Source organism: Henckelia pumila, chromosome 1 (genome assembly GCF_033568475.1).
Source record: "Henckelia pumila isolate YLH828 chromosome 1, ASM3356847v2, whole genome shotgun sequence".
Lineage (NCBI taxonomy): Eukaryota > Viridiplantae > Streptophyta > Magnoliopsida > Lamiales > Gesneriaceae > Henckelia > Henckelia pumila.
This window is the reverse complement of record NC_133120.1, coordinates 132,952,344-132,971,451: the sequence shown is the minus strand read 5'-3', so window position 1 is coordinate 132,971,451 and position 19,108 is coordinate 132,952,344. Positions and strand designations below refer to the sequence as shown.

The 19,108-nt window shown below is 38.4% G+C and overlaps 1 long non-coding RNA gene across 4 annotated transcripts; it reads left to right on the top strand.

The window, feature by feature from the left end:
- Nucleotides 1-13,021: 13,021 nt before the first annotated feature.
- On the top strand, nucleotides 13,022-18,100 carry LOC140862070 (uncharacterized). 4 transcript variants are annotated; one of them, XR_012143724.1, is made up of 5 exons: nucleotides 13,022-13,329; nucleotides 13,432-13,582; nucleotides 14,585-16,565; nucleotides 17,270-17,325; nucleotides 17,741-18,100. It is a non-coding gene; the product is annotated as an uncharacterized lncRNA (long non-coding RNA). The 4 variants fall into 4 exon arrangements; XR_012143726.1 differs by lacking the exons at nucleotides 13,022-13,329; nucleotides 13,432-13,582 and having other exon boundaries at nucleotides 14,253-16,381; nucleotides 16,521-16,565; XR_012143725.1 differs by lacking the exons at nucleotides 13,022-13,329; nucleotides 13,432-13,582 and having other exon boundaries at nucleotides 14,253-16,381; nucleotides 16,521-16,565; nucleotides 17,270-18,100.
- The last annotated feature ends 1,008 nt before the right edge of the window (nucleotides 18,101-19,108 follow it).

Sequence of the window (19,108 nt, the reverse complement as noted above, 5' to 3'; positions counted from 1 at the left end):
AAAATTGCTGCGGAAGACTTAAATAAAAACAGACCGGCAGAATACAACCGGTTTAAACCAATTCGATTTATACAACCAAATCGAATAAATAGCCTAAAGGCAAAACCTACAGCTAATCCTGCTGTCTTCACTGGTCACTGGCTACTCCAAGCTCCTGGTTCTCCACCCTGCACCTACACCTCCCCCGTCGAATGGGGTGTCCAGATACACAGAAAAGACTGGACGTGAGCTCTAAGCTCAATACGAAAGCACTTGGTAAAACATACAAATATGATGCATGCAAATGATAGGGTATCCATATCTAGAATAACTGTATATATCTGCTCAGTAATGGCGCCTAGGACATGAGTGGTACAACCCGGGGAGCAAACCCTGCGTACACTGCTCATTCCTATAGGACATGGACCGTGTCCCCCGATGCTAGCCACTCATGACCCATCAGTCACTGGGCCCTAGACATCAACCGTCCTAACAGGGCTGAGCGGCCCTACATGGCTCATCTCAAAAGATGGACATAAACAATATGATATGCACATGCTGCATAATAATATGACGCAAATGCAACATATAAGCATGCAAACCCACTGGCTATCTCAGTCAGTACTTACGTACCTTACTACAGGCAGTTCCTAGCAGTCCCAATCTAGGTTCCCAGCCTATATCAGCTCTACAATGCAAATACCCATGCATCAATAATTAAACTCAAAAATCCTTAACTAAGTTATTGCATACTCCTAAATAATTTAAGGAGACCATAGCAATACCTGCGTCCGTCGTCATCCCGCTGATGACAATTGCCTCAAAACTTAGGCACATCTTCGCCTCGACGTTGGGATCGCTATGCCACTTCTGGATTCCCAATAGGATGCCTAGAACTCCCTAGATCTGAATTAGAAAACCTAGGAATTGAGAGAGGAAAAGGAGAGGTGCGAGTTGAAAATGAAATTTTGGACCTCTATTTATAGGCGAAGTTCGGGCCGTTCGAACTCGGCTTCGGATCCTCTGAACTGGTTCGGATCCCCCGTTCCTGACTTCGGAGCCTCCGTTCCTGTTCGGAGCCTCCGATCCTGACTTCGAATCCTCCGAAGTCCCATCAATGATGTCACCCATGACGCATTATCTTCGGAGCCTCCGATCCGAGATCGGATCCTCCGATCTTTGGTTCGGATCCTCCGATCCAGTTCCTGTTCGGAGCCTCCTAACCCGGTTCGGAGCCTCCGAACCTTTGGAACCTTTCCGACCATTTTCGAGTGTCCTGAATCCATTTTTGGACTCCGTTAACCCATTTGGAATTTCCTTAATCATGTTTTACTTAATCTAAACATGATTACACGATTAATTATTCATTAATCGTCAATTCTGGATACGGGTCACTACATTCTCCCCCCCTTAAAATATTTCATCCTCGAAATCTAGGGTAGAACCTCGAGAACATATTAAAGACCCTTGCCCGAGTGTCTGGTCAAAATAGCTTCCGACACACTCAAACTCTTGATGAGTTATCTGCCATCTGCATAAATGCTAAACCAAATTAGCATTCTCCTAGCCAAAAACCACTGCGTTACTTGATGGCAACCAATATTCCTTGACACTAACGTTTCACAGCACTGATACGTCCTCAGTCGTAACCACGATCCCACTGATCACGAAGGATACAAACACCCATTTGATCAAGATCATCATCTCAAGTAAAATCTTAAGCTAACGAAGACCAAGTCATAACCTGACTGGCTTACGACAATCGTCGAATCACTAATATAATTAACCATCTAATGGTTCCAAAAGTTTTCGGTGCTCAACACCTCTAGTCAGGAAACACTGGCTTACGACAATCGTCAAATCACTAATCAAATTAACCATCTAATGGTTCCAAAAGTTCTCGGTTCTCAACATCTCTAGTCAGGAAACACTAATCCCAACATTTTGTTGGCACATTCTAACATGAATCTCGCTTTAAGATAATCCAGTGGGCTCAAGTCTATACTTCAACATAACTGCTCACAATGTTCCCTAGACTGGTTACCCTCCCCACTCTCCCTGAAGCACAACTGGCTTCCCAAGGAATATTGGGAACTTAAAACATCATGTCTAGTACATTCTGCTGTCCACGTTTCATAGTATAACCTCAACACTGTGCCCTGATGATAACTATCATCACTTGCAATTCATGACGCTACGTCATCTCCTAGCCATTGGCCTGCGAAATCACGCATACTTTGCAATGGAAGTCATCACGCCTCTGATGATCTGCATCATCTCGATTATAGGTTATTCACCTCATGAATTTAATCGATGAACATCCTCTAGTTAGTTATACATACTCGCAATCACTGTACACACATCAAGACTAAGGCTAGCTCCCACCAATATGCACGACTGGGACATTCCACAGTGCACAGACATATTGAAACGCTTCCTATTCCGTCTCGAAACTCGACAGTCATTGCACCTGGTATAACTCAACTCAGAGTCTCTGATAATACCATCAGCTCATACCAACCTCCCAAGGTCGAATCATAAAGATCCTGGAAACTAAATTCCAACGGATTCTCAATAGTCAAATCGCTCCCTTGCCGAACGCATCAGTCTCAGTACTGAACAATCTAATTCGTCGAGTCCCTAGTCAATCCTGGAAAATACTTGTGCTCAAAGTAACTTTCCACACAATGCGTCTCTGATTGTCGTTTATTGCTACGATGCAATATCTTTGACAAAAAGTCTACATTGATGTGACTCACTGACTCGAAAGAACAAACTCGATCCGTCACGATCTTGCGAAATCTTTGACCCCCAAAGGCAAACCTCATTGGCTACTAAGTCGATCCTTGACTATCTCAGTCACATATCGCACATCACTCGCTGGAATATTAGTGACACAACCTGCTGGATCTCGAGAATTAGATCCCAGCTAATGTCACACCACACGATTAGACAACTAATGTTCCTTGCTAATGTCCATTAGCATTTCTAACTACTCGTCGGATCCAACCACAACGGTACACATAGATGCTCTCACTTAACCGAAATGTCCGGTCAACAATCTTCACTATTGTTGTTCAATGGAAGACTCTCACATGAAACAACAACATGATCCTTTCCTGACCTATTGCTATCACTAAGCAATTGATTGGATTAATATCAGCTTCCTTCTTAACAAGAATGCACTATACTGGAAACTACCAACTCCCTTGCTTGTCTCCACTGTCAAGTTAGCACCTAACTTGATCATACAAGTCCACTTGCAATCGTTCCCGATTACAGCAATCCCAGAAGATTCATCTCTGGCGATCATTGAGACTAAATAACTCAAATCTCCGATTTCTCTGAGATGGTATTCAGTACTCATCCCATAAGCATTACTCGACAAAATACTATCCCAAGTATTTCTTAATTGCTACATCCTGATCAACCCTGATTGGCTCAACCAATCAAATTTGTCGATCTACTTAAGCTCGCACTTATCAGATCAGACCATCACTGATCATCCAACCTACATGGCTCGGTCAATAACCATGACTCAGCTGCCACAAAGAACCATTTCCAAACACTTGGAATACCAAAATCGCTTTGGTTTCAACACACTCATGATTGATAACCAATAAATTGCTATTATTAGTCTATCGACACAATCTCGTGCCTCACTACTGACAGCTACCTCGTATGCTGAACTTAATCAACCTAACTCTGACAAAGTTAGCCAATTGACACTAGTAGTCATTAGCACAGATTCCGTGCGACATCAGCACTACTAATCGCTGTCTTGTTCGCCCAAGGCAGACATCACGATGAACTAAGCCCATTTCCATCCCATGGAAAATCCTACGCTCAACCTCTGAAAATATCAGATAGTACTCAGCGCAACCACTGGACTCACTATCCTTACCTCGTTCATTCAGAATGAACACCACGGCTCGTCAAGTCCAAGAAGAATAACTAAAGAATCCCAAAGATTTCCACAATCTTTGAACACAATCTTGATTATATCCCTTGTTAAGATTGTGCAACAGTTCAAGACTAAGGTAGTTTACCTCAATAACCCACCTAGACAACCACCAAGGTTTCACGGTCATAGGCCATGCCTCCCACACTTCTTAAATAGTCATGTACAATCCTCAACATCTGATATAACCCCTCGCAGATGAAGTCATTCATCATGGAGTAGTCCTCACATTCGAGTCTAAGTCTCGTAACAACATCCCATCCAATATCTTGGATAATTCCTATCACAAGGAAATTCTAAACACAACTCTGATGACAATCCCTAGTCATCGCTGGTAGAATTCCGTCCACTTACTAGATCCACACATCTATCAGTAACCCAAAGGTTAAAAAATATCTGCTCAGAGTATACACTTGTCAAGGAAATCCCTCCATGTCTGGTTCTCATAGCAGAACACTCAAACTATATCTCTGGCACACCAGATAATATCAAACCATCGATATCAAACCTGATATCTAATCCAAGGTCATACCTCGTCGTGACTATCACCAAATCCCAAGACTGAGTAGCCTTCCCACCGCCATCTCCTGAAGCACAAAGGCTCACAAGTATCCTCTGAAGTACAAGGACTCCCAGAGTAACACTGGCATAGGGTCGCGCCCCATCACGTCTAGTCCTGGTCAAAGTCCACAACTCTCGGCATATACTGGACCTGGTATCCCGAAGAAAACTCATCATCACAAGCCTCAACCTAACAAAGGTCAGACAGCCTACTATTCTAAGGAAACAACCTAGAACAAAGCCCAAATGTTCTAAACCGAACAATACCCTTAATGCCTCCAGATGAGTCCACTCATCGCTGGCACTAACTTAGTCCACTGACTAACTAGGTCAATCCTAGGAAAACGCCTAGACTAACCGCAAGTGACACTATCACAGTCGGCCCACTCAAATCCCATGAGCTACAGCAGTTGAACACTAATCAACTAAAACAAAGCCAACCTTCCGTGCAATCATGCGATCATTCACGAATTGCTGGAATAATAAAACATGTATCACTTATTTCAAGTTATGTACAATTCTCTTTATTACAATCTCATGTAATACATACAGTATTCAAAATACAATGAAATGTACAATCGAACTTGAAATGATACAACCAAAGTATGATGATTCATTACAACTGAAATACTGTTTACAACTACAACGATACAGTATTTAAATCATCGTACTAGTCTTCGTTTCTTGAGCATGAAGCTTCTAATCGACACATGCATCGATACAAGTATACTCCCGACCAAATCTCTCTACATGTCCTCCTACGAAGAACTCCGGAGAAATGGCTCGTGATAGCTAACCAGCTATGCTCTGCGTTAGTGCATGTCAGTCGACCTCTTTTGCTCACGATCTACCATCAGCGTTCTTCTTGTATCCAAATCATGCTTTTGAACATGAAGTTTCCCGTGTACCTACCGAACGCATCGATACAAGCATACCGGCAAAACTATGTTCCACATGAAAATCTCTCCAACTACGACTGGAGAATCTTCAGAGTAGTGTCATCATGGTAATGACTGTATAGATGCAAGCATCAAGTAAGTCCCCACCAATCCTCTACCACTGCCTCTGGCATCCGGTACTCGATCCAAAACTAGGATCCACCTGAGTAGAAATCTTGAAAACTCGAACACGATCCATCACTCCTGTCCGCACTTGCTGGAATCCCATAAGCCAAATCTTCAAAAATCCTGCCGATGATGATAGTCTCTGGGCAAACTAAATGCCGCATCATCACCTCTTCCAAGGTCTAATCAATCCTATAAGGATAACCCAAAGTCTCATTACTATATCCCAAGTCTCTTGCATGTATATGCTCTGATACCAATAAATGTATTGACCCTACCCGGATCCACTACCTAATCAGATTTAAGAACATAATAAAACATGCATTAAATAAATCGTTGCGGAAGACTTAAATAAAAACAGACCGGCAGAATACAACCTGTTTAAACCAATTCGATTTATACAACCAAATCGAATAAATAGCCTAAAGGCAAAACCTACAGCTAATCCTGCTGTCTTCACTGGTCTCTGGCTACTCCAAGCTCCTGGTGCTCCACCCTGCACCTACACCTGCCCCGTTTAATGGGGTGTCCAGATACATAGAAAAGACTGGACGTGAGCTCTAAGCTCAATACGAACGCACTGGGTAAAACATACAAATATGATGCATGCAAATGATAGGGCATCCATATCTGGGATAACTGTATATAACTGCTCAGTAATGGCGCCTAGGACATGAGTGGTACAACCCGGGGAGCAAACCCTGCGTACACTGCTCATTCCTACTGGACATGGACCGTGTCCCCCGATGCTAGCCACCCATGACCCGTCAGTCACTAGGCTCTAGACTTCAACCGTCCTAACAGGGCTGAGCGGCCCTACATGGCTCATCTCAAAAGATGGACAGACACAATATGATATGCACATGCTGCATAATAATATGACACAAATGCAACATATAAGCATGCAAACCCGCTGGATATCTCAGTCAGTACTTACATACCTTACTACAGGCAGTTCTTAGCAGTCCCACTCTAGGTTCCCAGCCTATATCAGCTCTACAATGCAAATACCCATGCATCAATAATTAAACTCTAAAAGCCTTAACTAAGCTATTGCATACTTCTAAATAATTTAAGGAGACCATAGCTATACCTGCGTCCGTCGTCAGCCCACTGATGACAATTGCCTCAAAACATAGGCACATCTTCGCCTCGACGTCGGGATCGCTATGCCACTTTCGGATTCCCAATAGGATGTCTATAACTCCCTAGATCTGAGTTAGAAGGCCTAGCAATTGAGAGAGGAAAAGGAGAGGTGCGAGTTGAAAATGAAATTTCGGACCTCTATTTATAGGCGAAGTTCGGGCCGTCCGAACTCGGCTTCGGATCCTTCGAACTGGTTCGGATCCCCCGTTCCTGACTTCGGAGCCTCCGTTCCTATTCGGAGCCTCCGATCCTGACTTCGGATCCTCCGAAGTCCCATCAATGATGTCACCCATGACGCATTATCTTCGGAGCCTCCGATCCGAGTTCGGATCCTCCGATCTTTGGTTTGGATTCTCCGCTCCAGTTCCGTTCGGCGCCTCCTAACCCGGTTCGGAGCCTCCGAACCCTCGGAACCTTTCCGATCATTTTTGAGTGTCCTGAATCCATTTCTGGACTCCGTTAACCCATTTGAAATTTCCTTAATCATGTTTTACTTAATCTAAACATGATTACATGATTAATTAATCATTAATCGTCAATTTTGGATACGGGTCACTACACACTTATTACTTTTGGCACAGTTTACAGGAGGCCTTGGGTACTCGTTTGCACTTGAGCACAATGTATCACCCTCAGAGCGACGATCAGTCCGAGCGTACGATCCAGACTTTGGAAGATATGCTTTGAGCCGTAGTGCTTTATTTTTGCTCAGGTTGGCAGGATTCTTTGCCTCTAGTAGAGTTTTCGTACAATAACAGCTTTCAAGCAAGTATTGGAATGACACCTTTTGAAGCTTTGTACGGGAAGAAGTGTAGATCTCCATTATTTTGGGATGAGATTTCAGAATCATCTGAGTTGGGTCTTGATATGATTCGCGATATGGTAGAGCAGGTGAAGTTGATTCGAACCAGAATGAAGACAGCCCAAGATAGACAGGCGAAGAATGCAAATATCAGACGCAGGCCTCTATCTTTTGATCAGGGAGACCGAGTTTTTCTGAAGATTTCTCCGTTCAGAGGTAGTGTCAGATTCGGGAAGAGAGGGAAGTTTTCGCCAAGATTCATTGGTCCATACGAAATTTTGGAGAAAATAGTCGATCTTGCCTACAGATTGGCACTTCCTCCGTCTCTTTCAGGCATTCATGAAGTTTTTCATGTTTCGATGCTATGGAAATATCATCCGGATCCGTCCCATGTTCTTCAACCAGACGAGGACAAAATCGATGAGACGCTGAGCTATTTTGAGAGACCAATTCAGATTCTTGACAGGAAAGAAAAAAAGCTCAGAAACAAGTCGATTCCGTTAGTGAATATTCAGTGGAGTCGTCACGGAGTTGAAGAAGCAACTTGGGAGACCGAATCTGATATGAGGCAACGATTTCTAGATTTATTCGATTTATGTAAGTTCTTATTCAGTTGATTCTATTTCTCTTAGATTTTTTGATTCGTGATTTCGAGGACGAAATCGATTTTTAGAGGGGGAGAATTGTACTGCCTTGAAATTAATTATTTCGTGATTAGAGGAATTTATTAAATTATTAGAATTTAATTGATGGGAATTATTGAGCCGGGATTGAATCGGTTTAATTTGGAGCTTTCAGGGACCGGATTGCAATTTTTAGTTGACTAGTCAATGGGGAGTGTATATTATTTGACATGACTATTATTATTTCTATCCTATCCTCACTCCTCTCCCATTCTCTTCCTCCCCCATCCACACCTCAACCGAGAGAGAGAGAGAGAGTAGCCATGGCTATTTCTCCAAGCTTTTATTTCTTCATTTCTTCAAGATCCGACCGTCAGATTTCCTATTCGAGTTGAGATTCACGATCACCGCAACAAGGGCGTCGTTTTGCCGTAAGTTTTTCAACGATCTCTTAAACTTTGATTTTGTTGGGTTGTCAAAAATTGATGATTCTCGAGTATGTTATTCTCGAGTTAGCCTAGACTGTGTATTCGAAGTCGGTTCAGAAAAAGAATGAAGTTTGGATTTTATATGATTTTTGGAGCATAAATTCAAAAATGGGTTTTGTGATTGTGGTTGGATTTGGTTGTTTTTGATGGATTGGAAGATGGTTTGAGTTGTGTTGATGATGATTATTGATTTGAAATTTTTTGTTTGACCGTTTATAGCCGTTATGCCGTAAAAATAAAGTTTAGATTATCGGTTATATTATTTCGATTTGATTTTCGGGTTTGTGCGAGTTGATAATTTTGATATCAAATCCGTATTTCATATTTTCAGATTTTGGTTGAAAGATTTGGATTTGGAACGAACTTGGGGGCTTTAAACCGATTCTAAAGTTTGAAGAAAGGTATAGTATTGAACTTCTTGAGATGGCTCGACTTGATTTGATTCGATATTGATTGAGTTCATTGTTGTTTTCAGATTTGAATCACCGACGAACTTGGAAAGGTAAAAGACGACAATGAATTGATTGGGGATGAATACTCGAGTTCGATTGATTCTCGAGTCCCAAAAATCACATACTTCATGTTAATTTGTTGGTGTGAACTTGATTGATTTACTTTTTTTGCACTTGCATTCATATTGAGCCGAATATTTGATTCGTTTTAAAATTAGACGATTTAGGGGCCTATATTGTAGTGGCCTTGTATTTTGAATTTTTCCAAGTGCTAGAATACTTCTTACAGTTGCTCCGAAGTCTAGGAGTTTGAGTTGTGCGACATGAACCCCAAATGGGAGTGTCGGTAGGTTGTTCGTAATGACTTGACTCCGGGATTCCAACCGCGTACCGATTGATATTCTGATTATCTGACTTGATAATCCCGAGTTTTGAAGTAATGCATACATCCACTCTCATTTGGTTTATTGATGATTGATACATTTCAATATGAGATGTTTAAGTGTTATTGTATGCCTGTCTCTTTTACTTAGAAATTATATTTCTAACCGGGTTATCCGGCTGTTTTTTTGTTTTTATGTGTACTTGACAACAGAAGGATCAGGAGCCGGGCCGAGTCCTCTGGGTTAGCACGGGGTGAGAATGATAGAAGTGAGACACCGTGTCGTAGGGTTGTGTCTTTTGAACTTGTATAATTTTGATTAGTCGATCGAATTCTATCGTCGAACTTTTTATGTTGTATTTTGGGCAGAACATAGAATATTGTATGATTAATTTTGGTTTGTTTGTGTGTATGGGTTTTAATTTGATTGGAAATTATTTTGATTGGCTTTTTTTGGAAAGCCTGTGTTTTCTGTCCAGTTTGCCAGCGCGCAAGCGCGCCCTTCACACGCGCGCACGCGAGGAGCTTGGGTATCTCGGTTTATTTTGCCCGCGGCGAGACCAGCACCTTGCGCGAGCGCGAGCCTTTTTTGAGGGTTCTATTTTGGAACCCTGCATGTGCGCGAGGTCTTCCGCTAGGCACTGATGAGTAAGCCCGCGCGCGCGCGAGATGAAGATCTCGCGCGAGCGCGGGGTCCTTTAAAAAAAAAATATTCGAGTTCTCTGCTCTCAGTGTTCGATTGTATTAATTATTTGAGGTTAGACGATTAGAAAATGGGGTCTCACAACAACCAAAAGACATTCTTGACTAGCCAAGAATGCTGAACTGCAATGATTTCAACTGAAGTGAAGGGCTGCTGACACATATGAAGGATATTTAAGAATTTCAGTCTCAGTTCCTAAAAATATCCAATACTATTATTCTTTCCGAATTGGATTTTAACTATTTTTTGAAAACGACAATAGTACTAGAGGTGTCAAAATATTTTAGACCTGTTGGCCCTCCCTGTCATATAAAATAGGTGTGTTGGGTTGAAAATTTACCAACCAGCCTAAAACATGGGCCACTCTGCCTCGTCCTTCCCTCTCCCACCCCACCTAATGGTGGGTTGCGGGTTGGCCCGCCAAAACCCTCTAAATGATACGTAAGCCTGCTGGATTGGCTCTCCTAAAATAGGTGGGTTGGGTTAAAATTTTCCCAACCTGCCTTAAAGGCGACCCCCCTTGCCTCGCTTAATGGTGGGTTGCGACGGGCTGTGAGCCACCCCACCCCGTCAGCCCATTTTGGCACCTCTAAATAGTACATTATAGACACCACAGTGGTGTTTATGGACAGAATTGTACTATATAGCTTTCAGAATTTGTCTCCTGAAGACTATCAGACAATGCAACGAATATTTTCATGAGGAACAGATAGTATTGAATGTATTTTTGACCACTGAAGATCATTTTCTATAAATAGGCTTGAGGATCAGTTGAAGAAGTCTCTCCAATTTTTTATTCATTCCAAGTTATCTTTGCATTCAAGCTTTCAGTCACACTCTCAAGAGTACAATTTTTGCGCCAACTGATATTAACACATTTTCAAAGCTACATATATAATCAGTTAAGACCACTTTGTGCGGAATTTTCAAAGCATACACTTTGAATTTGTAAATCAGACTAGGACTGTTCATTGTATTGAGTTAAGTACTAGGAGCTTCTGTCAAGGCGGTGTTAAGTCCTGACTGAACCGAGGTTTTTCAAAAAAATTGTAATACTCAAATATTCCAGTAAAAACCTTCACAAAAGGATGAAGGGGTGACATAGTAGTTGTTAATCTTCGAACATCAAGAAACATATCATGTTACTTTTATTTCAATCAAGTTATTACTTTTGTGTTCCATCTGTCAGTCGATCGACCTCCTTCCGCACATGCAATTTGTTGATTGATTGATATTGACAGTCAAGAAAGAATTAGTGAATCAATTGACTTCTCAGTTGAACTAATCATTTGAAGAAGAAAATTTCAAGTGGTGTATTCACCCTCTTTTACACACACTAAGCGATCCAACAAGTGGTGTTAGAGCAATGATCTTTCTTTCTTTGAACACAAACATCAAGATGACTACCTTCAGCGAAATTCCTATGCTCTCAAAGGAAGACATGTAGTAGCCCGATTCTAATTAACTAATCAACTATCTAAATATTTTTAATAGGGGTCAAGGCCAACATTGTCAAATGAAATTCACAAAATCCTTTCCCATTCCAGTCTAAATTACAGGGATTTTAGGAGTTATCTCTAATACCGGGCGATAACTAAGTGCTACCAGGATCGTAGCAGAGCTGTGCTGAGATTTTAGGCCATCGCCATCAGTGGGATGACGATGGGAAAAGGTATATGTCTAGACTCTAATTATGTCATTATTATTATGCTCATTATCATGTTGAGTATGTACTTTGATATAACTGTACTGGGGTCGCTCAGTCTCGCATTCTTGAGTGGATGGTTGGATCCGTTAGTACTAGATCAGGTCGTCGATATCAAAATTTCTGGTGTGTGAGCCACCTCCGGATGCAACGACCTAGAGTGTTACATACCATGACACCACTTGACTGAGCAAACTTACCGTGATAGGTTTTCGGTACTTGTACATTTTCATTAGCACTCATAGCATGTATATACTCATAAGCGTTGTTATCTCTTACGTCCTCGGTTTTGTCTTGGACATCCCCATTCTACCGGTCAGGGCTTAGGTTGGACGGACCCGAAGGTTTAATATTAAGTTTTTTCAAGTTATAATCTCTGATTTTTCTTTTCCTTTTTAATTTAATTGCATGCATAAGCTTTTAACAGGTAGATGATCTAGGTCGGGTCAATACAACAACATTTGATAAAATATTTTGAAAGTCTGTATTCACCCCCTTCCTTTACACGTATATAAAACATTTATGTAACGATTGATAGTGGGGAGATCTACATTTTTGGTCCTATTATATGTGCTTTTTCATATTGGTATTTTTAATGGTAATTAAATTTGTATTTTCAGTCCTATAACTTGAAATTTTTTTTTCTTTTTGGTCATGTTATGGAGAATCTCATGTAACTTGTATATTCACTAGTAGAAAAGTATTAAAAGACTTCGCCATTTTTTTACTTCGGCGATCACTGTTACCGAAGTAATAGATAGGTATTTACTTCGATTGTAAAACTAGCGAAGTAAAATGCACTTTAGACTTCATCAATAAAAAAAACGGGCTTCACTTATAATTTTAAGTGACGTTTTACTTCGGCATATGTTTCTTGACGAAGTAATAGGTTGAAAAATTATAATTTTAATTTATAAGTGGTGAAGTAATAGGTTGAAAATATAGAAACCGGTCTTCTCTTGAAAATTGATCTACTCTCCCATTCTCACACCAACACGTCAACTTTTCTTTCCCATCTTTCTTTCCCGCTAGGCACCCGAGCAGTCACGGTATTCGGATCGTATCTCTTTCATTCGACAACGAAATTTCAAACGGTTTGAGGGGTTTTCTTCCTTACACAACAGCTTTGTTTTGATCCATGAATCACAATTTTTTATGCTCGTTTGTGCCCACACCGAGCCTTTTTGCTATCTTTCTCCTGCATGATGTTCCTGCTACGAATTTTTTATGATTCTAGCTTTGATTCTGGTGTTTCCAACCATCTTTAGTCTGTATTTGAACTATAGGACAAACTCTAGTCAAGCCCTACCATTTTACCAATTTTTTTTATTATCCCAAGCATTACACGAAGTGGGATCTGTTCGACACAATAAACTCTTTATCTTGGTAATTTAAATTCTACTTCATTTTTGTCTTAAGCATGCTGGTTGTTGAAGAATATGCAGGAGATGGTCTTATTACAGGTAATTTGTTCCTTATACCGTTTAACTTTCATTCTTTCTTTGTTTTATTCTTTCATGTGTCAGAGCCGAACAAGAGACTGAGATTCACATTTTCTTTCCCAGTGAAGCAGACTACAATTGATTCAGGCATCTCATCAAATGGACAAAGGGATTTTCCGCTTCTGGAACTGTTAAGTTTATATTTGTTCATATTTATATTTACAGGCAAAGAAAGGCATGGTTTCATTCTTGAACGAAGCGATGGAAAGATTGGGTATGAACATACGAGTATTCGCCTTGGTACATTCTTGTTCGATTGATTTTGATTTTGTTTAGCCCTTGTTTGATTGCATAAGATTTTATCTGTCAAAGGTGTGAATTTTTTTTAAAGAAAAATTGAGCTATTGTTTCTCTGTAGGAAAAAACAGTCAAGTGCTTCAAAATACCAAAAAATACGGTCCATATTTGATCTGAAAAATGTGTTTCTTGATATATGTGGTTTCGGATATTGAAGTTACGATTTGAACAAAAGTTTTAGTGCTTTGTATTAGCTTCGATTTGGTACTAAGATCAAGTCATGTGATAAAAATTAGAAAGAGATACGCCCATTTTTCTGAAACTGGGTATGTGTTAGAATCTTAGTTCTTGTTTGTGCAATGACCTACTGTTCTTTTGAAATCTGGTATTGATTGAGATATAATTCAAAGTTTAATTTCAAATAAAACTTATATATGATTTCATTTTCTTTGAATTTCCACAAGTTACAAGCCATTTGGATGTAAAATAATTTTCATATGATTTTTCTACGGAAACTGATCTAATATACATGAAAATAAGCATGCGAGTGTCATGTGTGTTATTGCTGACAGATTTAGGCTTAGTAATTTATTTTATTTGGCACATAATTGAGAAGATAAAATGTAGGGAATATGGTAGCTTTAATTTCCAATTTATAGAACTTGTTTTTGATCATATTTGAATTTAATATGAATTTTATAGTAACATGTGACGAATCTGGAAATCTGTTGTGACCTTGCTGTATTTTCTACTTGTATTTCGAACATCTGGGAATTATACACTAGGAATTTGGAATACTTTTCAAATGAAAGTTATAGTCCCTTAAGTTTAAAGTAAAATGTCTTTAGATTCGCCCAATTTTGATTTAAATTGAGCAAGATATGATAATTTTTCTATACTTGGTTTTGTATAAGAATTGCTCTTTGAATTTAAATATGCAAGCATATGATGGTGTTTTAAGACTTGAGAAACATTATAGGAATGGTTTACTTGTACGAAGGGTGTTTTACTCTCATTGTTACATCTTGCCACTTCGTCCCTCTATAGCTGGGCAGCAAGCAATGCCGCAATATTTGTCCTGGTGGCTCTTATTCTTTCTTTGTTTCTCATCTTCGAGCATTTAGCTACATTCAAACAGCCAGAGGTTCATCTGTTACTATGTCTCTATTTCCTAGCTTTGATAAATAAATTGACTTATTCCTCTTTTATTTCATTTGAGGACTTAAAATTATCATCTTTTGTTCCATTTCAGGAGCAACTTTATCAATGTGAGTTTGGTATATGTGTGTGTATATAGGATGAGTCATCTATTTTTGTAAAGATATTAGTTTCTGTAGGGTTCTTATTCCCAGATTTGTGAATTTGTACTAATATTAGGTGATGGGATTCATTCGTGGATAATTGAACTATGCGCAGATGGTATACCATGGTACTAATATTTTTGTAAAAACTATTAGGCCTATTTTGTTGCTCATTTATTCTCCCATTATACAGGACATTAAAAATTTATATAAATGTGCAAGTAGTTTCAGATTATGACCTGCTCAAGGAGTTGATGAGATGTTTTACCTCCGTGTACATTTTCATTTCCCAATCTACTTGTTTATTAAATTTGTTATTATTATATTTTGTTAAGGTTTAAAATTTTTTAACCCTCATTAGTATATGATCATTTGGGCGAGATGTTTTCAACACTCATTCTTGAAAGTTATGTCTTTTGTATTTTCTTGTACAACAAAGTAAGTGCTCTTGGCAATACTCTAGCAAACTTAAAGTCCATATCAATTATCTACCATATATCTAATATTCTGAATAATGTTGCATTAAGAGTCTAATTGCACCACCTTCAAGTGATTCTGTGCCATCAGGAAATATTGTCATTGATTTATATTGGGTGAGCGCCGCATCAGCTTTCCTTTCAAAGAGGATCTGTAGGCTCACTAGTGAGATCCTTCAGGCTTATATTCGTATCAACCTTTCATTTTCCTCGTGTTTTATCTAATCTCTGTGGAGTATTCTAAATAATAAAAAGGAGTTATCTTGGAACTTAAGCTAATTTCGGAGATTGTGGGAGTATTATACAGGAAACTATAGTGTATTCGAGTACTTGTATTAGCTTAAATTTCAGAATTTCTTGTTAAAGAAAGGAGATTGTTTTTTTTTTCTTTCCTATGAATCAAGTGTTGTACATAGAAGTTAGAGGTTTACTGAATTTGGTGCTATCATGTTAATGGAAGTCTAGCTCCATTTAATGTTTACATAATGTTCTTGCGTATGAGTAATCCACAAATCTCTGATTAGCAACTATGATTTGTTTGTTACAAGTGCTGAAACTATTGATTTATTACTTTGTCAACAATGTCGTTCCGCAGTTTTTCGAACTAAATATGTCGATTAATATTTGCAGGGAATGAAGCTGTATCCTTGCATTGGAAAGAACTTTGATATTAAATTTTTTACGAATTGTAGATTTGGGATGATGTGCTGGGCTGTTCTTGCTGTGACCTACTGCATAAAGCAGGTATTATTATCATATATTATGATACTACAACGTAATATTGCACTTCCTTATCGTCTTATTAAATATTCCACATAAACTAAGTCCAAATGATTGTATATTTAGCCTATAACATTAAAAATTATAAGTTGGCAACAGTAAAACTTAAAAATTATAAGTTGGCGTCCATGGGTGTGATGCGGCTGAAAACCCCATAATTTGTCTCATCGGAAGCTAGTGACGCCGCTGCAGACTCGTCGCCTCCCTCTTTTATCAAAGGTGGTTGTTATTATTGCTTTGTTTCTTGTTATTTTCCTACTAGTAGCTGAATACCTTTTAATTATTGTTGATTTAAGACTCGATTTTGGCTACATGTGTAACATGACTGTGAGATCTGGAAATCGTTTCGTGCTCGCAGGTATTATTTCAGCAACGAGGTGAGGAACTATGAATTTTGGATTTGGTAACTGTTTAGTGTTTGCTATTTTGTTGTCATCAAAGTTTCTCCTTTTTGCTTACTTCATCTCATTTATTTAATAAGATAAGCTGAAAAATATTGTAATTTTGTAGAATATGGTAAGATATAAGCATTCAATAATCATGGGAAAACAAGTTAGTACGATGGGAACTATAAGTTTCCTTTCTCTCGAATCCAGGGAATACACCCTTGGTAGATTTAAATGTCGGTTTTGATGCCGAATGACTAGTTGAATTAATAAAGCAGATAACCTGTTATAGATGAGATACCAGAAAAAATTGTTTCTTGGTTGCTTAGGCGGTTAAGAAGCGAGGTATAATCTGCTCAACATGTTTTACATATGAAGTAATAGGCAGATAAGTAATAGGCTTTCCCATTTGACGTAAACCTTCCGTTTTGTCGGTAAGCATATACAACTGTGCATCTTCCTTTCAAGTTCTATTATATATATATAAATAAATAAATATATATATATGAGTTTCTTTCAAGTGCCCACCTATCATGCCCACTACTATACCCACCAATGATATGACACTATTCTATTGGATGTGATAAAGATGTGGTCCAATAGTCTATGAGCATTTCTGATTTTTTAGCCTGCATGTTTTGGAGTGATTTGGGTTTTGTAGTATCTTATTTTTGTTTAATCTGAGATTAATTAATGTTATTCCAATTTATGCCATTTGCAGATTCGATGGATCCTTGATTGGAGAAAACTGGGCTAACACTATGATTTGGCATCAAGGTTGACTTCTTGTTGTTAAGTTTATATTCACCATTTTTTCCTGTTTTAATTTAGTGAGGAGTCTTCAGTCATTTTAATTACTCCATGAATTGCTTGAAAGTAACATTTTCTCAATGGATTCATGGTAGGATGTCTTGAAGGAAGTAGCTTCAGTTGTATGTATTCATCTATTTAAATTAAATATATAATTAAACATATGTAGCATGTTTGATCGACTTTGGACCTTGAAATTTCAGAGGTATAATCTGCTCAACATGTTCTCATTTGAATTTACTATTTAGAGGGCGCATTGAAGGGAGTTACTTCAGTTTTACATTCTCTAATTATAATATATAATTGAATTATATATAAATAATATTTGAGTGCCAACGTGAGCACTCAAGTACTTAAATGCATTAAGTGTTTCTTGTGCCAGGCTGCTCGGTGGAATTCCCTCACCCAGCTCACTGAAGTTTCCAGCCTGGATGAATCTCTCCGATGAGCTCATTGAAACATAATTGGCAGTAGGCCGTAGTTCATTACATTCAGTAAGTACACTAAATAGGCTTTGATATGAATTACGTCCACCGCTAAAGCTATGGACACCACTTTCATAGGGATCCCAGAAATCTTGGGCACCACTCTGACTTGATTACCAGTTCTCATTCACCTCTACACTGTTCAAATGAGGTTGAGAAGTAGCTGTCATGCTTACCAAGTAACAGCGGCCCAATCATGAATATTGACCTGAACCTGCTACTGCCTTGGCATGTTAAAACGACTTCCATTAGAATACATGTTGTCTTGAAGGGTCTGATGCATGTAAATATTATTCAATCTCTTCGGCTTTGGATACAAATGAAGTGATGGGTGAACTCGTTCCATCAAATGCCCATCAAATTGACTTTCGTTCATCAGATCATTAGCACACTGGAAATCTACACCCAAGTGCTTTTGCTTGTGATTGTATGATAAACTATTAATATTTTTTTGTATATTTTTATAATAGGGTTTATATATATATATATATATATATATATATATATATATGTAATGTTCTTTGATACATGCACATCAACTAAAAGATTAAAAATATTAGTAAATTACAACTAAGAAGGTGATTATAGTGCCTGTGGCATCTTCTTTTCACTGTTTTGCCTTTTTTTCCTACAGTAGCCATTTTCACATGCTAGCATGCTTAACTTTTTTTTTTATTTTTTTTATTTTTGCAGGTGCAAGGAATTTGTTAAATTTTTGCAGCATAGCAAGGATTGAAAATGTAAGTGGAAATTTTTGAGTTGTTTAAATCCTTGTTTCAATTCTTAGTTTCAAGCTTTTGACTTGGGTATTGATTATAATAATAGAGTTGGTTTTATGTGTTTTTATTAGGGGTATTCATTCGGGCGGTTTGGACCGAACCAAACCGAAATTTCGGTTAAACCAAAATTTTGGTTCTCCGAAAAGCCAAACCGAAAAACCGAACCGAACTGGGCGGTTCGGTTCGGTTTTTAACCGAAATTATTTCGGTTTTTCGGTTTTTCGGTTTTTTTTTAAAAAAAAAATTTGAACTTTTTTTTTTTTAAAAAAAATCGGTTTTTTGAAAAAAAAAATTAAAATAATTTTTTAAAAAAAACTAAATATTTTTAGTTATTCGAATAATTTTTCGAAAAAAATTAATGGTTAAATCAAATATTTGTGATTTAATACTTCGAAAAATATATTTGAAAATAACTGCACTTAAAACAAAAAAATTTCTAACATTTTTAATTTCAATAATAATAATTTTTGAATTTATAAAAATAAT